This window comes from Heterodontus francisci, chromosome 5 (genome assembly GCF_036365525.1).
Source record: "Heterodontus francisci isolate sHetFra1 chromosome 5, sHetFra1.hap1, whole genome shotgun sequence".
Lineage (NCBI taxonomy): Eukaryota > Metazoa > Chordata > Chondrichthyes > Heterodontiformes > Heterodontidae > Heterodontus > Heterodontus francisci.
Window position 1 is genome coordinate 115,618,668 of NC_090375.1, and position 15,453 is coordinate 115,634,120.

Here is a 15,453-nt window from a genome sequence, read left to right on the forward strand (position 1 = left end):
GCTCGGGTCGGGTCGGGTCGGGTCGGGCCGAGTCCAGTTTGAGTCAGGTCGGGTCGGGCTGTGCCGGGCGGACACACACGGTAAGTGCTCTGCTGGAATTTAAAAAAACTTACCTGAGTTGGGAGTCTGAGATGAAACGGAGTCTGCACAGAGCGACTAGCGTCACTATGATGTCATCATGCATGTGCTGCAGCTTCCAGCAGGTCCAGTGTCAGGAAGGTAAGTAAACAGATAGTCGGGCTTGGGTTGGGTCGAGTAGTGGCGGGTTTGGGCCGGGTCGGGTCGGGCTCGGGGCAAAATCGGAGGGACTTGGGCCGGGTCGAGCTCTGGTCTGCTGTAGTTCAGTCGGGTTTGGGTCAGGTTCTTTTTCCCGACCTAAAGCAGGCCTCGACTTTGGGCACCCCACTGATCGTCTGGCCGTGGCTACTTCACGATACAGAAGGTCCTTGGGTATGCGACTGTCTTTTATCCTGCAGATGTGTCCGATCCACCAAAGCCGCCTCTGTTTGATTAGTGCCAACACACTTGCGAGCTCTGCCTTTGATTTTGTCGTGCCAGGATATTACCTTCTTACCTGCTTGAAAAATTCAGCCCCTTAACTCTGTAGATGCCGCCAGAACTGCTGAGCATTTCCAGCACCCCTTAAATACCGCACTTAAGTGCTATCCGAGATTATGGTCCGGATTAGAGCTGGAACAACATTGAGTGGTGTCACTTGTAAAAGATCATGGGGAAATAAATCAATTAAGAAGTGATCAATTGGAAAAACTAAAACTAAACTAAACTAGAGAATAAACCACGAAACTCGAAAATAAACATAAAATGACTGTGGAAAATAAAAAATAAGGAACACGGGACGAGGTATAAAAATGAATGAGATGTGACTGAGGAAAAACAAAAAAGAGAGATTGAGCTGTTTAATCGTAAACTTATTCAGCTTGAAGCCTCCAGCCCAGTAGGGGCTGACATGCAGACACGATGACGGGTGTCTCCACAATGACTCTTGGCTCTCCCATTTGCTAAAGCCACAGTCTGAGACTGGAAAAACAAGGTTTATTGGCTCTGTGCGGCCGTGATGCATGATGGGCCTGAGGAGTTAGGGCCGGAGGAATCAGCGGACGGTTGGTGGGAGAAGCGTGTGGCTCTCGTGCAGACTGGTTTAAATCTTCAGTGCAGAGTGTGAGGGGCGACCCAGAGTGTAAGCAGCCGGCGGCAAACTTAGCTCTGCTTTACCAGCGGATATTCTGCTCAGGGCCTTTGCCAGAATGAGCAGGACCCGAGTCCATTGAGTTGTTCGTTCCTTGTTCTGTGCTTTCACGATTTTTACCGTTTATCTAGCGCCCGCCCCATTTCTCTCCGTGTTTTTTAGTTGATGACCCCGTGTTATCCGGCAGCTGTGGTCGTTTACTGTGGAGTTTACTGTATATCTCTGTGCCCTGCCACTGCCGATGTTGTGGAACAGTGGTGCGCGTTGCCAATTACACTGTTTCAGCCCCGGAACGTCGAGTCCAGTCCCTGTGCGTGTTTCATCGCCTTGACAACTGTCGAGCTGCACGTTTAGGCTTTGTAGCCGTCACTGAATGGCCGCTTAAAAAATAATTTCCTTTTGCGTTGAGTGCATTTTGCGGTAACATCCTGCTCCGAGACTGATCGCAGGTTGTCTGAGGATTGGTTTCAATACCAAATTTGTGTACCAAAGTTGCCTGACAACGAGTGCGCCATTCTGTGGAGCCAGGTTATTTTCCATTTCTCTTTCTTGATGGAAAATTACCTGTTTTTATTTTGAGGTTTTACATAAAGGTATTTTTATAGTGCTTTAATGTAGAAAATGTTTTTAAGTGCTTTGCAAGTGGATTGTGCCATGGAGTAAGTGATAGAGGTGACTGAAAGTTTGCGTGGAAGATGATTTTAAAGGAGAGAGAGTAGTCGACGAGTTGAAGAAGGGGCTGCCATGGGATTAAGGTAGGTTCTGCCGCCAGTGGTGTGGTGAAATGAGGATAGGATACATACAAGGCCATAGTTGGAGAATGAAGAGAAGTGATATTGCTGAAGGTGGTTGCAGAAATGAGGTGTGGCAAGACCATGGAAAGATTGGGGGTCATAGCAACATTGGAACAGGAGTGGGACATTCAACTCCTTGAGCCAATTCTGCTATTCATTTCAATCATGGCTGATAGGTACCTCAACTCCATTTACCTGCTGTACCTCCATTGTCCTTGATGCCCTTAACTAAACAATAATTAGTTTGGAAAGCTCCAATCCACCCAGCGTCCACAGCCTATTGGGGGAGAGAGTTCTAGATGCCAGAGAGCCAGTGTGGTCAAGAATTGATGCGCAAGCTGGACTCTGTAGGACAGGTGGCTGAGTTTTGGACAAGTTGGAATTTTAGGAGGATGGGAAGTTAGCGAGGAGGATGCTGGAAAAATTGTTTCTAGAGGTCAGAAAGGCATGGATAAAGGTTTTGATGTCAATGGGGATGAGGTACGTGGAGGCAACAGTCTTGATGATGGATATAATGTGAAGTGATTGATGAGAAGAAGGAAATGGAAAATGTACAAAATTGTTCTAGTCAAGTCTTGCATGTTTCCAGCCTTTTGACTTGTTTTAACTTCTAGTAATCGGATATATTGTAACAACTGTAAATGCTGTAAATACACAGGCTAGATTGTACTGTAAATTGAGAAGGACAGTTATTGTTTTGGGTACAAGTATCAGCCTTGCCTCCATGTTAGTACGCTTGTCTCTGCATTAGGTTTAAGCCCCACTGGAGAAACAAGCACATAATCTATGCTCTCCCAGTACTGGGGGAGAGCTACACTGTTGGAGCAGTGGCTTTTCTTCTCACTCCTGCATTTTTGCCTCCGGTGTTCCCCAAGGATCTATCTTTAGCTCCCTCCTGTTTTTTATCTATGCGATAATATCATCCGAAATCACTGCAAATTTCCACATGTATGTTGACGACACCCAGCTCTACATCATCATGACGTCTTGACTCCTCTACTGTGTCTAAGTTGTTAGACTGCTTGTCCAACATCCAGTACTGGATGAGCAGAAATTTTCTCCAATTAAATGTTGGGAAGACTGAAGCCATTGTCTTCAGCCCCTGCCAGTGTTCCCCCAGGCTACGCAGCTACCCGCAAGTCCCCATGCTGACCGCACACAAGTTGGCTGCTTTAAGTTATTGTGTGTGCGTGGCTATGCAAAAAAATTTAAAGGGACGCACCTATAAAGAAATTGGTTGCGTATGCAAAATAAATTACAGGGAACTTTGATCCTTGACACAATGTCCGCTCTCTAGCCACTGATTCCATCCCTCTTCCTGGCAACTGTCTTGAAGCTGAACCAGACTGTTCGCAAGCTTGATGTCATATTTGACGCCGAGATGAGCTTCTGACCACATCTGCGCCGTCACAAAGATCACATATTTCCACCTCGGATGTCACCCAACTGCACCCCTGCTTCAGCTTATCTGCTGCTGAAACCCTCATCTGTGCTTTTGTTACCTTTAGACTTGAGTATTCCAATGCATTCCTGGGTGGCCTCCCACATTTTACCCACAGAAAACCTGAGATCATCCAAAACTGTGCTGCCTGTGTACTACTTGCACTGAGTCCCATCCACTCATCACCCCTGTACTGGCTGACCTACATTGGCTCATGGTTAAACGATGGTTTGACTTTAAAATTCTCATCCATTTTTTTCAAATCCCTCTGTGACCACACCCTCCCTACCTCTGTGATCTTCCAGCCCCGCAATCCTCTGAGATACCTGCTGTCCTCTAATTGTGGTCTGTTGAACATCACCGATTTTAATTGCTTCACCATTGGTGGCAGTACCTTCTGCTAAGACCCTAAACTCTGGATTTTCCTCCCTCAGTCTCTCTGCCTCACCTCCTCTCTCCTCCTTTAAGATGCACCTTAAAACCTAATTTTTTTACTAAGCTTTAATATCTCGTGGCTCAGTGTCGCATTTTCTTTGCTGCTGCGAAGCACCTTGGGACATTTTACTATGTTAAATATGCTATTTAGATACAAGTTATTTTTCTGTTTTTGAGATGAGTGTTAATTGCTGCCAAACAACCTCGCTGCTACTGAAAATGAAGTGTGGAGTCTCATTCTTTCAAGTTTTAATTGTGCGAGATTTTAAAAATGTAAAATTTAATTTTCTTTTACTTTTCCTTTTTTTTTCTCTTTCAATCCAATCTTTCTTTCCCTGTGGCTTTACCTGACTTGGCATTGAATTCATCCAATATAATTTACACTTCCTTCTCTGTCCTTGAGCTGCTAATTTCATATTCCTTCAATCTGATTGATTAAAGAAATACTCAGTTGCTTGTCCTGTTCACTTAAATCCCATATTCCTTGCTTCCTCCGCTGTGACATTATCGGCTTGCACTTTCAGCAACTTGCACAAAAAATGTAAAAACATAAATATGCAAGTCTAACAGCTTATACCATTAGGTGCCCTGCCACAACTTAAGGCCCAATGTCATTCACATCTCCTGTTTTCAAGGCTGCGATATGGCAGGGAGCCTGACCCTATAATGTGAGCTTGCTGTTAGATTTTTGGTTTAGTTGTTGTCAGTCCCAATATTCTACAGGTTAAATTACACCTAATCCAATATTTCTAATGTTGTGTAATGTGCTTAATTCATCCCCTGAAGTTACTCGCAGTTATGTTAGTTGTAGTAATCTTAACTTTGAGCCAGAAGGTTGTGTTTTCAAGCCTCATTCCAGGATTTGAGCACATGATTTAGAACCATTGGAAAGTTACAGCACAGAAAGTGGCCAGTCAGTCCATCGTGTCTGCACCAGCCAAAAAAATTATCCACCTAATCTAATCCCGCTTTCCAGCATCTTGCAGGTTACAGCACTTCAGGTGCGGGTCCAGGTACCTTTTAAAAGAGTTGAGGGTTTCTGCCTCCACCACCCATCTGGGCAATGAATTCCAGGCACCCACTACCCTCTGGGTGAAAAAGTTTTTCCACATGTCCCCTCTAATCCTTCTACCAATCACATTAAATCTGTGCCCCCTGGTAATTGACCTCTCCGCTAGGGGAAACCGGTCCTTCCTGTCTACTCTATCTAGGCCCCTCATAAATCTGTACACCTCAATTAAGTCACCCCTCAGCCTCCTCTGTTCTAAGGAAAACAACCCTTGCCGATCCAATCTTTCCTCATAGCTGCAACCTTCAAGCCCTGGCAACATTCTTGTAAATCTCCTCTGTGCTCTCTCCAGAGCAATTATGTCCTTGCTGTAATGTGGTGACCAGAACTGTACACAATTCTCCAGCTGTGGCCTAACCAGCATTTTATACAGTTCCAGCATCACATCCCTGCTTTTGTATTCTATACCTCGGCCAATAAAGGAAAGCATTCCATATGCCTTCCTCACCGCTTTATCTACCTGTCCTGCCACCTTTGGAGCATCCGCGATGCTGAGGAGGTCGTGGATAGCACGTTTAGCGAATTGATCACACCGCAGATGAGGATTGCTGAGGGAGAAAGGGAATGGGTGACCAAAAGGCAGAGAAAGAGCAGGAAGGCAGTGCAGGTGTCCCCTGCGGTCATCTCCCTCCAAAACAGGTATACCGTTTTGTATAGTGTTGAGGGAGATGGCTCACCAGGGGAAGGCAGCAGTAGCCAGGTTCATAGCACTGTGGCTGGCTCTGCTGTTCAGAAGGGCGGGAAAAAGAGTGGAAGGGCTATAGTCATAGGGGATTCGATTGTAAGGGGAGTAGATAGGCGGTTCTGTGGTCGAAAACGAGACTCCCGAATGGTATGTTGCCTCCCAGGTGCACAGGTCAGGGATGTCTCAGATCGGCTGCAGAACATTCTGAAGGGGGAGGGTGAACAGCCAGTTGTCGTTGTGCACATAGGCACCAATGATATAGGTAAAAAACGGGATGAGGTCCTACAAGCAGAATTTAGGGAGTTAGGAGCCAAGTTAAAAAGTAGGACCTCAGAGGTAGTAATCTCAGGATTGCTACCAGTGCCACGTGATAGTCAGAGTAGAAATGAAAGAATAGTCAGGATGAATGCGTGGCTTGAGAGATGGTGCAGGAGGGAGGGGTTCAGATTTTTGGGACATTGGGACCTGTTCTGGGGGGAGGTGGGACTATTACAAATTTGGACGGTCTACACCTGGGCCGGACTGGAACCAATGTCCTTGGGGGTGCTTTTGCTAACGCTGTTGGGGAGGGTTTAAACTAATGTGGCATGGGGATGGGAACCAAATGAGGAGGTCAGTGGACAGTAAGGAGGTAGTAACTAAAGCCTGGAAGGAACTAGATAATGAAGTCAGAGTGACTAAGGGGAAGAGTAGGCAGGGAGCAGATGATGAACGCAAAGGGACTGGTGGTCTGAGGTGCATTTGTTTTAATGCAAGAAGTGTAGTTGGTAAGGCAGATGAACTTAGGGCTTGGATTAGTACCTGGGAGTATGATATTGCTATTACTGAGACTTGGTTGAGGGAAGGGCACGATTGGCAACTAAATATCCCAGGATATCGATGCTTCAGGCGGGATAGAGAGGGAGGTAAAAGGGGTGGAGGAGTTGCATTACTGGTCAAAGAGGATATCACAGCTGTGCTGAAGGAGGGCACTATGGGGGACTCGAGCAGTAAGGCAATATGGGCAGAACTCAGAAATAGGAAGGGTGCGGTAACAATGTTGGGGCTGTACTACAGGCCTCCCAACAGCGAGCGTGAGATAGAGGTACAAATATCTAAACAGATTATGGAAAGATGTAGGAGCAACAGGGTGGTGGTGATAGAAGATTTTAATTTTCCCAACATTGACTGGGATTCACTTAGTGTTAGAGATCTAGATGGAGCAGAATTTGTAAGGGGCATCCTGGAGGGTTTTCTCGAGCAGTATGTAAATAGTCCAACTCGGGAAGGGGCCATACTGGACCTGGTGTTGGGGAATGAGCCCGGCCAGGTGGTTGAAGTTTCAGTAGGGGACTACTTTGGGAATAGTGATCACAATTCCGTAAGTTTTAGAATACTCATGGACAAAGACGAGAGTGGTCCTAAAGGAAGAGTGCTAAATTGGGGGAAGGCCAACTATACCAAAATTCGGCAGGAGCTGGGGAATGTAGAATGGGAGCAGCTGTTTGAAGATAAATCCACATTTGATATGTGGGAGGCTTTTAAAGAGAGGTTGATTAGCGTGTAGGAGAGACATGTTCCTGTGAAAATGAGGGATAGAAATGGCAAGATTAGGGTACCATGGATGATAGGTGAAATTGTGAGACAAGCTAAGAGGAAAAAGGAAGCATACATAAGGTCTAGGCAGCTGAAGAAAGACGAAGCTTTGGAAGAATATCGGGAATGTAGGACCAATCTGAAACGAGGAACTAAGAGGGCTAAAAGGGGTCATGAAATATCTTTAGCAAACAGGGTTAAGGAAAATCCCAAAGCCTTTTATTCATACATAAGGAGCAAGAGGGTAACTAGAGAAAGGATTGGCCCACTCAAGGACAAAGGAGGAAAATTATGCGTGGAGTCAGAGAAAATGGGTGAGATTCTAAATGAGTACTTTGCATTGGTATTCACCGAGGAGAGGGACATGACGGATGTTGAGGTTAGGGATAGATGTTTGATTACTCTAGGTCAAGTCGGCATAAAGAGGGAGGAAGTGTTGGGTATTCTAAAAGGCATTAAGCTGGACAAGTCCCCAGGTCCGGATGGGATCTATCCCAGGTTACTGAGGGAAGCGAGAGAGGAAATAGCTGGGGCCTTAACAGATATCTTTGCAGCATCCTTAAACACGGGTGAGGTCCCGGAGGACTGGAGCATTGCTAATGTTGTCCCCTTGTTTAAGAAGGGTAGCAGGGATAATCCAGGTAATTATAGACCGGTGAGCCTGACGTCAGTGGTAGGGAAGCTGCTGGAGAAGATACTGAGGGATAGGATCTATTCCCATTTGGAAGAAAATGGGCTTATCAGTGATAGGCAACATGGTTTTGTGCAGGGAAGGTCATGTCTTACCAACTTAATAGAATTCTTTGAGGAAGTGACAAAGTTGATTGATGAGGGAAGGGCTGTCGACGTCATATACATGGACTTCAGTAAGGCGTTTGATATGGTTCCCCATGGTAGGCTGATGGAGAAAGTGAAGTCGCATGGGGTCCAGGGTGTACTAGCTAGATGGATAAAGAACTGGCTGGGCAACAGGAGACAGAGTAGCAGTGGAAGGGAGTTTCTCAAAATGGAGACGTGTGGCCAGTGGTGTTCCACAGGGATCCGTGCTGGGACCACTGTTGTTTGATATACATAAATGATTTGGAGGAAAGTATAGGTGGTCTGATTAGCAAGTTTGCAGACGACACTAAGATTGGTGGAGTAGCAGATAGTGAAGGGGACTGTCAGAGAATACAGCAGAATATAGATAGATTGGAGAGTTGGGCAGAGAAATGGCAGATGGAGTTCGATCCGGGCAAATGCGAGGTGATGCATTTTGGAAGATCCAATTCAAGAGTGAAGTATACAATAAATGGAAAAGTCCTGGGGAAAATTTATGTACAGAGAGATTTTGGTGTTCAGGTCCATTGTTCCCTGAAGGTGGCAACGCAGGTCAATAGAGTGGTCAAGAAGGCATACGGCATGCTTTCCTTCATCGGACCGGGTATTGAGTACAAGAGTTGGCAGGTCATGTTACAGTTGTATAAGACTTGGGTTCGGCCACATTTGGAATACTGCGTGCAGTTCTGGTCGCCACATTACCAAAAGGATGTAGATGCCTTGGAGAGGGTGCAGAGGAGGTTCAGCAGGATGTTGCCTGGTATGGAGGGCGCTAGCTATGAAGAGAGGTTGAGTAGATTAGGATTATTTTCATTAGAAAGATGGAGGTTGAGGGGGGACCTGATTGAGGTGTACAAAATCATGAGAGGTATAGACAGGGTGGATAGCAAGAAGCTTTTTCCCAGAGTGGGGGATTCAATTACTCGGGGTCACGAGTTCAAAGTGAGAGGGGAAAAGTTTAGGGGGGATATGCGTGGAAAGTTCTTTACGCAGAGGGTGGTGGGTGCCTGGAATGCGTTGCCAGCGGAGGTGGTAGACGCGGGCACGATAGCGTCTTTTAAGATGTATCTAGACAGATACATGAATGGGCAGGAAGCAAAGAGATACAGACCCTTAGAAAATAGGCGACAGGTTTAGATAGAGGATCTGGATCGGCGCAGGCTTGGAGGGCCGAAGGGCCTGTTCCTGTGCTGTAATTTTCTTTGTTCTTTGTTCTTTAGGGACCTGTGGACATGCACTCCAAGGTGTCTCACTTCTTCTCCCCCTCTCAAAATCCTCCGTTGCTTTGATTGCTTTTTATTTAAGATCCTGCTTCAGTGCAATGCTGAGGGAAAATTGAAGTGCTGTGTTTTGGATACAACATTAAAGTAAGTCTCTATCTGCCAGCTCCGCTGCATGTTCAGTGGCCCTATTCATTATTTCTGCTGTCCTGGTGAACATGTCTATCTCAGCCAAAGCCATCAAAATCTGAATGACTTGTTATTTATCTGATTTTTTTATTTGCAGGACATTACTGAAGAAAAACTGGCATGCTATCTGCAGTGGAGGTATTTCAAAATTTGTTGTGAAGCACCTTGGGATGCCCTGAGTGTGTGATTAAACAGTCCAATTTTTTTTCGTTCTAACAGTTTGAACTTCACTGTCACACTTGATATTAGCTGCACGCTTCAGATTTTCAATACATTTTTACTCAACTCTGTGTGTATAATCTCTATCTCTTATTTATCCCTTGCCCCTCCCCCTGCTCCCTCTCTCCTGCCCCAGCCCCACCTCCCCGTCCCCTCCCCAATTTAGAAAAGGAGAGAGAGAGAATCCAGGGAATTAGAGACCAGTTAGTCTAATATCTGTTGTCTTAAGAACATAAGAAATAGGAGCAGGAGTAGACTATATAGCCCATTGGGCCTGCTCCGCCATTCAATATGATCATCGCTGACCTTTGGCTTCAATGCCACTTTCCTGCTCGCTCCCCATATCCCTTGATTCCCTGAGACCAAAAATTTGTGTCTCATCAGTAAGTATATTCGCCGGTAGAGCATTCCAAAGATGCACAACCCTTTGAGTGAAGAAATTTCTCCTCATCTCAGTCCTAAATGATCGTCCTCTTATCCTGAGACTGTACTTCCGGGTTCTTGATTCCCAGGCAGGGGAGACAACTTCTGTGTCTGCCCAGTAGTCCCTTCAGAATCTTGTATATTTCAATGAGATCACCCCTCATTCTTCCAAACGCCAGAGAATATAGACCCAATTTACTCAGCCTCTCATTATAGGACAACCCTCTTGTCCCAGGGACCAATCTAGTGAACCTTTGCTGTACTGCCTCCAAGGCAAGTATATCCTTGCTTAAATATGGAAACCAAAACTGCAAATTGTATGCCAGGAATGGTCTCACCAAAGCTCTGTACAATTGTAGCAAGATTTCTTTATTCTTGTACTCCAATCCTCTTGGAATAAAGGCCAACATGCAATTTGCCTTCTGAATTGCTTGCTGTACTTGCACACTAACAGTGTTCCTTGTATGAGTACACCTAAGTCCCTCTGAACATCATTTACAAGTTTCATGCCTTTTTATTAAAAAAAAGTATTCCGCTTTTCTATTTTTATGACCAAAATGAATAACCTCACATTTTCCCGCATTATACTCCATCTGCCACCTTGATGCTTAATCACTTTACCTGTCTATATCTCTTTGCAGCCTCTTTGCATCTCGCAGCTTACGTTCCCACCTAGATTTGTACTGTTAACAAACTTAGATCCATTACTCTCTGCCTAAGTCATTAATATAGATTGTAAATAGCTGAGGCCCCAGCACTGATCCTAGCGGCACTCCACTAGTCCGAGCCTGCCAACTTGAAAATGCCCCATTTATCCCGACTCTTTGCTTGCTGTCCGTTAACCAATTCTCATCGATGCTAATATATTACCCCCAACTCGACGAGCCCTTGCATATTACCTTTTGTGTGGCACCTTATGGAATGTCTTTTGGAAATCCAAGTATACTACATCTACTGGCTCCCCTTTATCTACCCTACAAGTTACATCCTCTAAAAACTACAATAAATTTGTCAAACGCTATTTCCCTTTTGTAAAACCATGTTGACTTTGTCTGATCATACTATGATTTTCTAAGTGCATTAGTAAGACTTCCTTAATATTAGATTCCAGCACTTTCCTGACTGATGTCAGGCCAACTGGCCTATAATTCCCTGGTTTCTCTTTCCCTCCTTTCTTGAATAGCAGTGTTACATTTACGAACTTCCAATCTGCTGGGACCATTCCGGAGTCTAGGGAATTTTGGAAAATCATAACCAGCTCATCCACTATCTCTGCAGCTATCTTTTTTAGATCCCTAGGGTGTCAGCCATCTGGTCCCAGGGATTTGTAGGCTTTTAGTCCTTCAAGCTTCTCCAATGCTTTTTCTCTGCTGATATTAACTACCTTAATTTTCTCACTCTTTTTAACTTCTCTATTTCTGATATGTAATTTGTGCCTTCTACTGTGAAGACAGACACACAATATTTGTTCAATGTCTTTGCCATTTCCTCATTCTCCATGATTTCTCCTGACTTTGCTTCTAAGGGGCCAACATCTACTTTAGCTACTTTTCCTTTTTATAGACCTTTTTTAAAGCTCTTAGAATCTGTTTTATATTCCTGGCTAGTTTACTTTCCTATTCCAATTATTCACTTTTTAATCAACATTTTGTAGCCCTTTGCTGCTTTCCAAAACACTCCCAATCCTCGGACTTACTCCGACTCTGTGTAAGATTTTAAGCCTCTTTTCCTTAACCTTAATAAGCCACGGATGGATCTTTCTTGCTGAGTTCTTGTTTTTCAATGGAATATGTTTTTGTTGGACATTTTAAATTGTTTCGTTAAATATTTCCCACCATTTATTTACTGCCATAACTTTTCATCTATTTACCCAATCGACCTTGGCCAGCTCTCCCCTCATACCTATGTAATTGGCTTTGTTTAAGTTTAGGATTCTTGTTTGTGAGTGGAGTATGTTACTTTCAAACTTAATATGGAATTTAATTATATTATCACTATTTTCCAGCAGAGCTTTTACTATGAGTTTACTATACAAGTTAAGGCTACCTCATTACACAATACTAGATCTAAAATAGCCTTAGTCCTATTTGGTTTCACAATGTATGGCTCCAGGAAACTGGAAAAGCATTCCACAAACTCATCTTCCAGACCAGCTTTGCCAGTCTACATGAAGATAAAATCACCCACAATTATTACATTGCTGTTGTTACAGGTTCCAATAATTGCTTGTTTAATGCTCTGTCCGATGGTGTAACTGCTGTTAGGGACCTATGAACTACGCCCGCCAGCGTGTTCTGACTCTTGCTATTCCTAATCTCCGCCCATACTGATTGTACTTCCTGATCTTCTGAGCCAAGATCCTTTCTCATTACTATCCTTATGTCATCCTTTACTATCAGGGATACTACTCCTCCTTTTCCATTCTGTCTCTTTTTGAAATGTGTACCCTAGAATATTTATTTCCTAACCTTGGTCACCTTGTCTCTGCAATGGTGATTATAGCTAAACTGTTGATCTATAGTTCCTTTATCTTATTGCAGATGCTTTATGCATTCAGGTAAAGTGCTTTTAATTTTTTCTTTTTACTACTCCCTGCATGGACATTACTTGGTGCGTTATTGCCCCTTCCCATCACAATCTGCTTGTCTTTACCCACATTGCTACAATGTCTGATTGCCTCAACTTTTTCTCTTTAGATTTCTAATTCTTCCTTCACCCATATCCTTCCCCCTCTCTGTTAGTTTAAAACCCTATCCACAGCCCAAGTTATATGAATCGCCCAGCCCGGTTTAAGTGCTATCCCAATGGGACAGCTCCCTCTTTCCCTATTACTGGTGCCAGTGCCCCATGAACTGAAATCCCTTCTTCCCACCACTCTTTGAGCCATATGTTTAATTCTCTAATCTGCTTGACCCTATGCAGGGAATAGTATCTATTCCCATGACCAAACTGTTTCCTATCACTACTACATTTCTTTGTGCTCCCCCCACTAGAATGGCTTCCTGCACCATGGTGCCATGGTCAGTTTGCTCATCCACACAGGTAGCGAGCACCTCTTACCTATTGGTTAACGTCAAGGGCTGAGGCTTCTGCATCACTACATGCTGGATCCCCATCCCTGCCTGACTCACAGTCACAGACCCATGTCCCTGATCATTGACCAGCTCTAAAATTCTATTTAACCTAAGGGATGTGACTGCCTCCCAGAACAAAGTGTTCAGGTAACACTCTCTCCCTCCCTGATGCTCCGCAATGTCTGCAACTCAGACTCCAGCTCAGCAACTCCAGCTGTAGACACTAACTGAAATATGGTTGTCTGGGACTGCAGTGCATTCCACAGGTTCCCACATGTTGCAGTCACTGCACACCACCATCCCTGCTTTGTCGGTCTAATCTTATTTATTTAATTAGTCAATTAGTTACTAATTTAGTTAGCTAAAGTACTAGTAAGTTACAGTCTCCCAGCTTGCAGACAAAATAAGAACACTCACCAGTTACTTTGGGTTGAAAAATATATAAAAGCAGCCCCTCTTTTCCCCCTCTGCACCAAATTCTCACCTGTTGGGAACTTAGTGTCAATAATTAACGACAGAGTGACTGAATAACTTGAAAATGTTCAGCTGAGCAGGGAGCCAGCATAGATTTATAAAGGGTGGGGCATGCCTGATGAATCAGATTGAATTTTTTGAAGAGGTGGCTAAAGTAATAGGGGAATGTCTATGGATGCTATGTATATGGACTTCGAGAAGGCATTAGATGAATTCCCTTGAATTGAAGGCGAAGTATCGACCTGTCATGCTAGGCCCCCACCTGCCAAAAATGAGGCACATTAATTTTACCATGAACATTGATTTTAAACTGTTGCTGGAGCGAGAAAATGACTTGTTAAACAGATCAGGCGTGGTTGGAAAAGACATTTGCATATTAATAGATGGTGCTTGTGTAGACAAAGGACCATTCCCTGACACATTCAACCCACAATGGATCTTGATCACTTGAAAGTGAGGAGGTGTGGAAGCACATTCCAGGGCCTGCTGGGGTGATGCAATCCATAGGGGCCAGGACTGGTTGGACCAGCTGGTCACATGACTAACTGGCTGTTCCAGGGGTCTTTTGAACCAGCCATAGAGAGTTTAAACTCAAAGACTGCTCCTGGACTGAGAGGATCTCTCCTGCCTGCTCCCATCTCTTCCTCGCAAGCCTCTGAATCCACTGAAAACACATGAACCCCAAGAGAGAAAAGTCCTAGAGTGAACAAGGTTTAGGAAAAATACTGGGCTCCAACGAAAAGCAAGATCTATCTACAATCAAGGACTCTACAATGAGCTTGAAGAACTGTAACAAAAACTCTTTAGAATTGGGTCAAACTTTTCCACTTTATTTTTCTTCTCTGTCTCTACTTGCATGTATCGCATATGCATGCTAGCATGGGTGTGTCGTGTATCCGTAGGCGTCAACCAAATTAGAGTTTAAGTTTAATAAATTTCAACTTCTTTAAACCTAAGAAAACCTATTTGTGCTAGTTTCTTTGCCTTATTATTGAAAAGTGGTGAATAAGGATTCACCAAAGGGGGGCTAAAAACACAATGTGTTCAAAATTAAACCCTGTTACGGTAAGACCAGGTGAAGGCTGAAAGGGACCCCTAGACACCTTTCTCACCTGGTTGTAACACGACCCAATTAGGAAATTGGCTGACCAGAAGGTGACATTAGGGGTAACGGACAGGTACTCTGATTGGCAGGCTATGACTAGTGGTGTCCCGCAAGGATCTGTGTTCGTGGCTCAACTAGTCACTGTATCTGCCAACGCCTTGGATAATGTGATAAGGTCTCCTATCCAAATTGGCAGATGACACAAAAGATCAGTGGCATTGTAAGTGTAGATGGAAGTGTAAACAAACAAAGGGATGTTAATAGATTAAGTGAATGTGGAAAAACTGTGGCAAATGGATTTCAATGTAGCCAAATGTGAGACTATCCACTTTCTGAAAAGCTAAAAACATACGGTGTCCAAAGATTTGGGGGTCCAAGTACACAGATCATTAAAATATCATGAGCAGGTGCAAAACGTGATCAACAAAGCAAATGGAATGCTGGCCTTTATATCTGGAGGTATAGAGTACAAGGGAGTAGAAATCATGTTTTAACTATATAAAGCCGTGGTTAGAACATAACATAAGAAATAGGAGCAGGACTAGACCATTTGGCCCCTTGAGCCTACTTCAGTAAAATCATGGCTGATCTGATTGTGGCCTTAACTCCACTTTCCTGCCTGACCCTCCAGAACCCTTGACTCCTTTGTGGAACAAAATCTTTCTTGCTCAGCCCTAATATATTCAATGACCCAGCCTCCAGTGCTCTCTGGGGTAGAGAATTT

At 44.2% G+C, this 15,453-nt stretch overlaps 1 protein-coding gene across 9 annotated transcripts in view; it reads left to right on the plus strand.

Annotated features, from left to right (window-relative positions):
- Positions 1–1,032: 1,032 nt before the first annotated feature.
- Positions 1,033–15,453, plus strand: part of LOC137370017 (centrosome and spindle pole-associated protein 1) — a 302,437-nt gene continuing 288,016 nt past the window's right edge. For 6 of the 9 annotated variants that reach the window (XM_068031956.1, XM_068031947.1, XM_068031952.1 and 3 more), the window contains exons 1-2: positions 1,033–1,198; positions 9,532–9,572. The gene's annotated coding sequence lies outside the window, so the exon portion shown is untranslated. Of the gene's footprint in view, positions 1,199–1,781; positions 1,801–9,245; positions 9,393–9,531; positions 9,573–15,453 lie in introns of those variants that run through there. The other 3 variants (XM_068031948.1, XM_068031949.1, XM_068031950.1) reach the window with 3 other exon arrangements.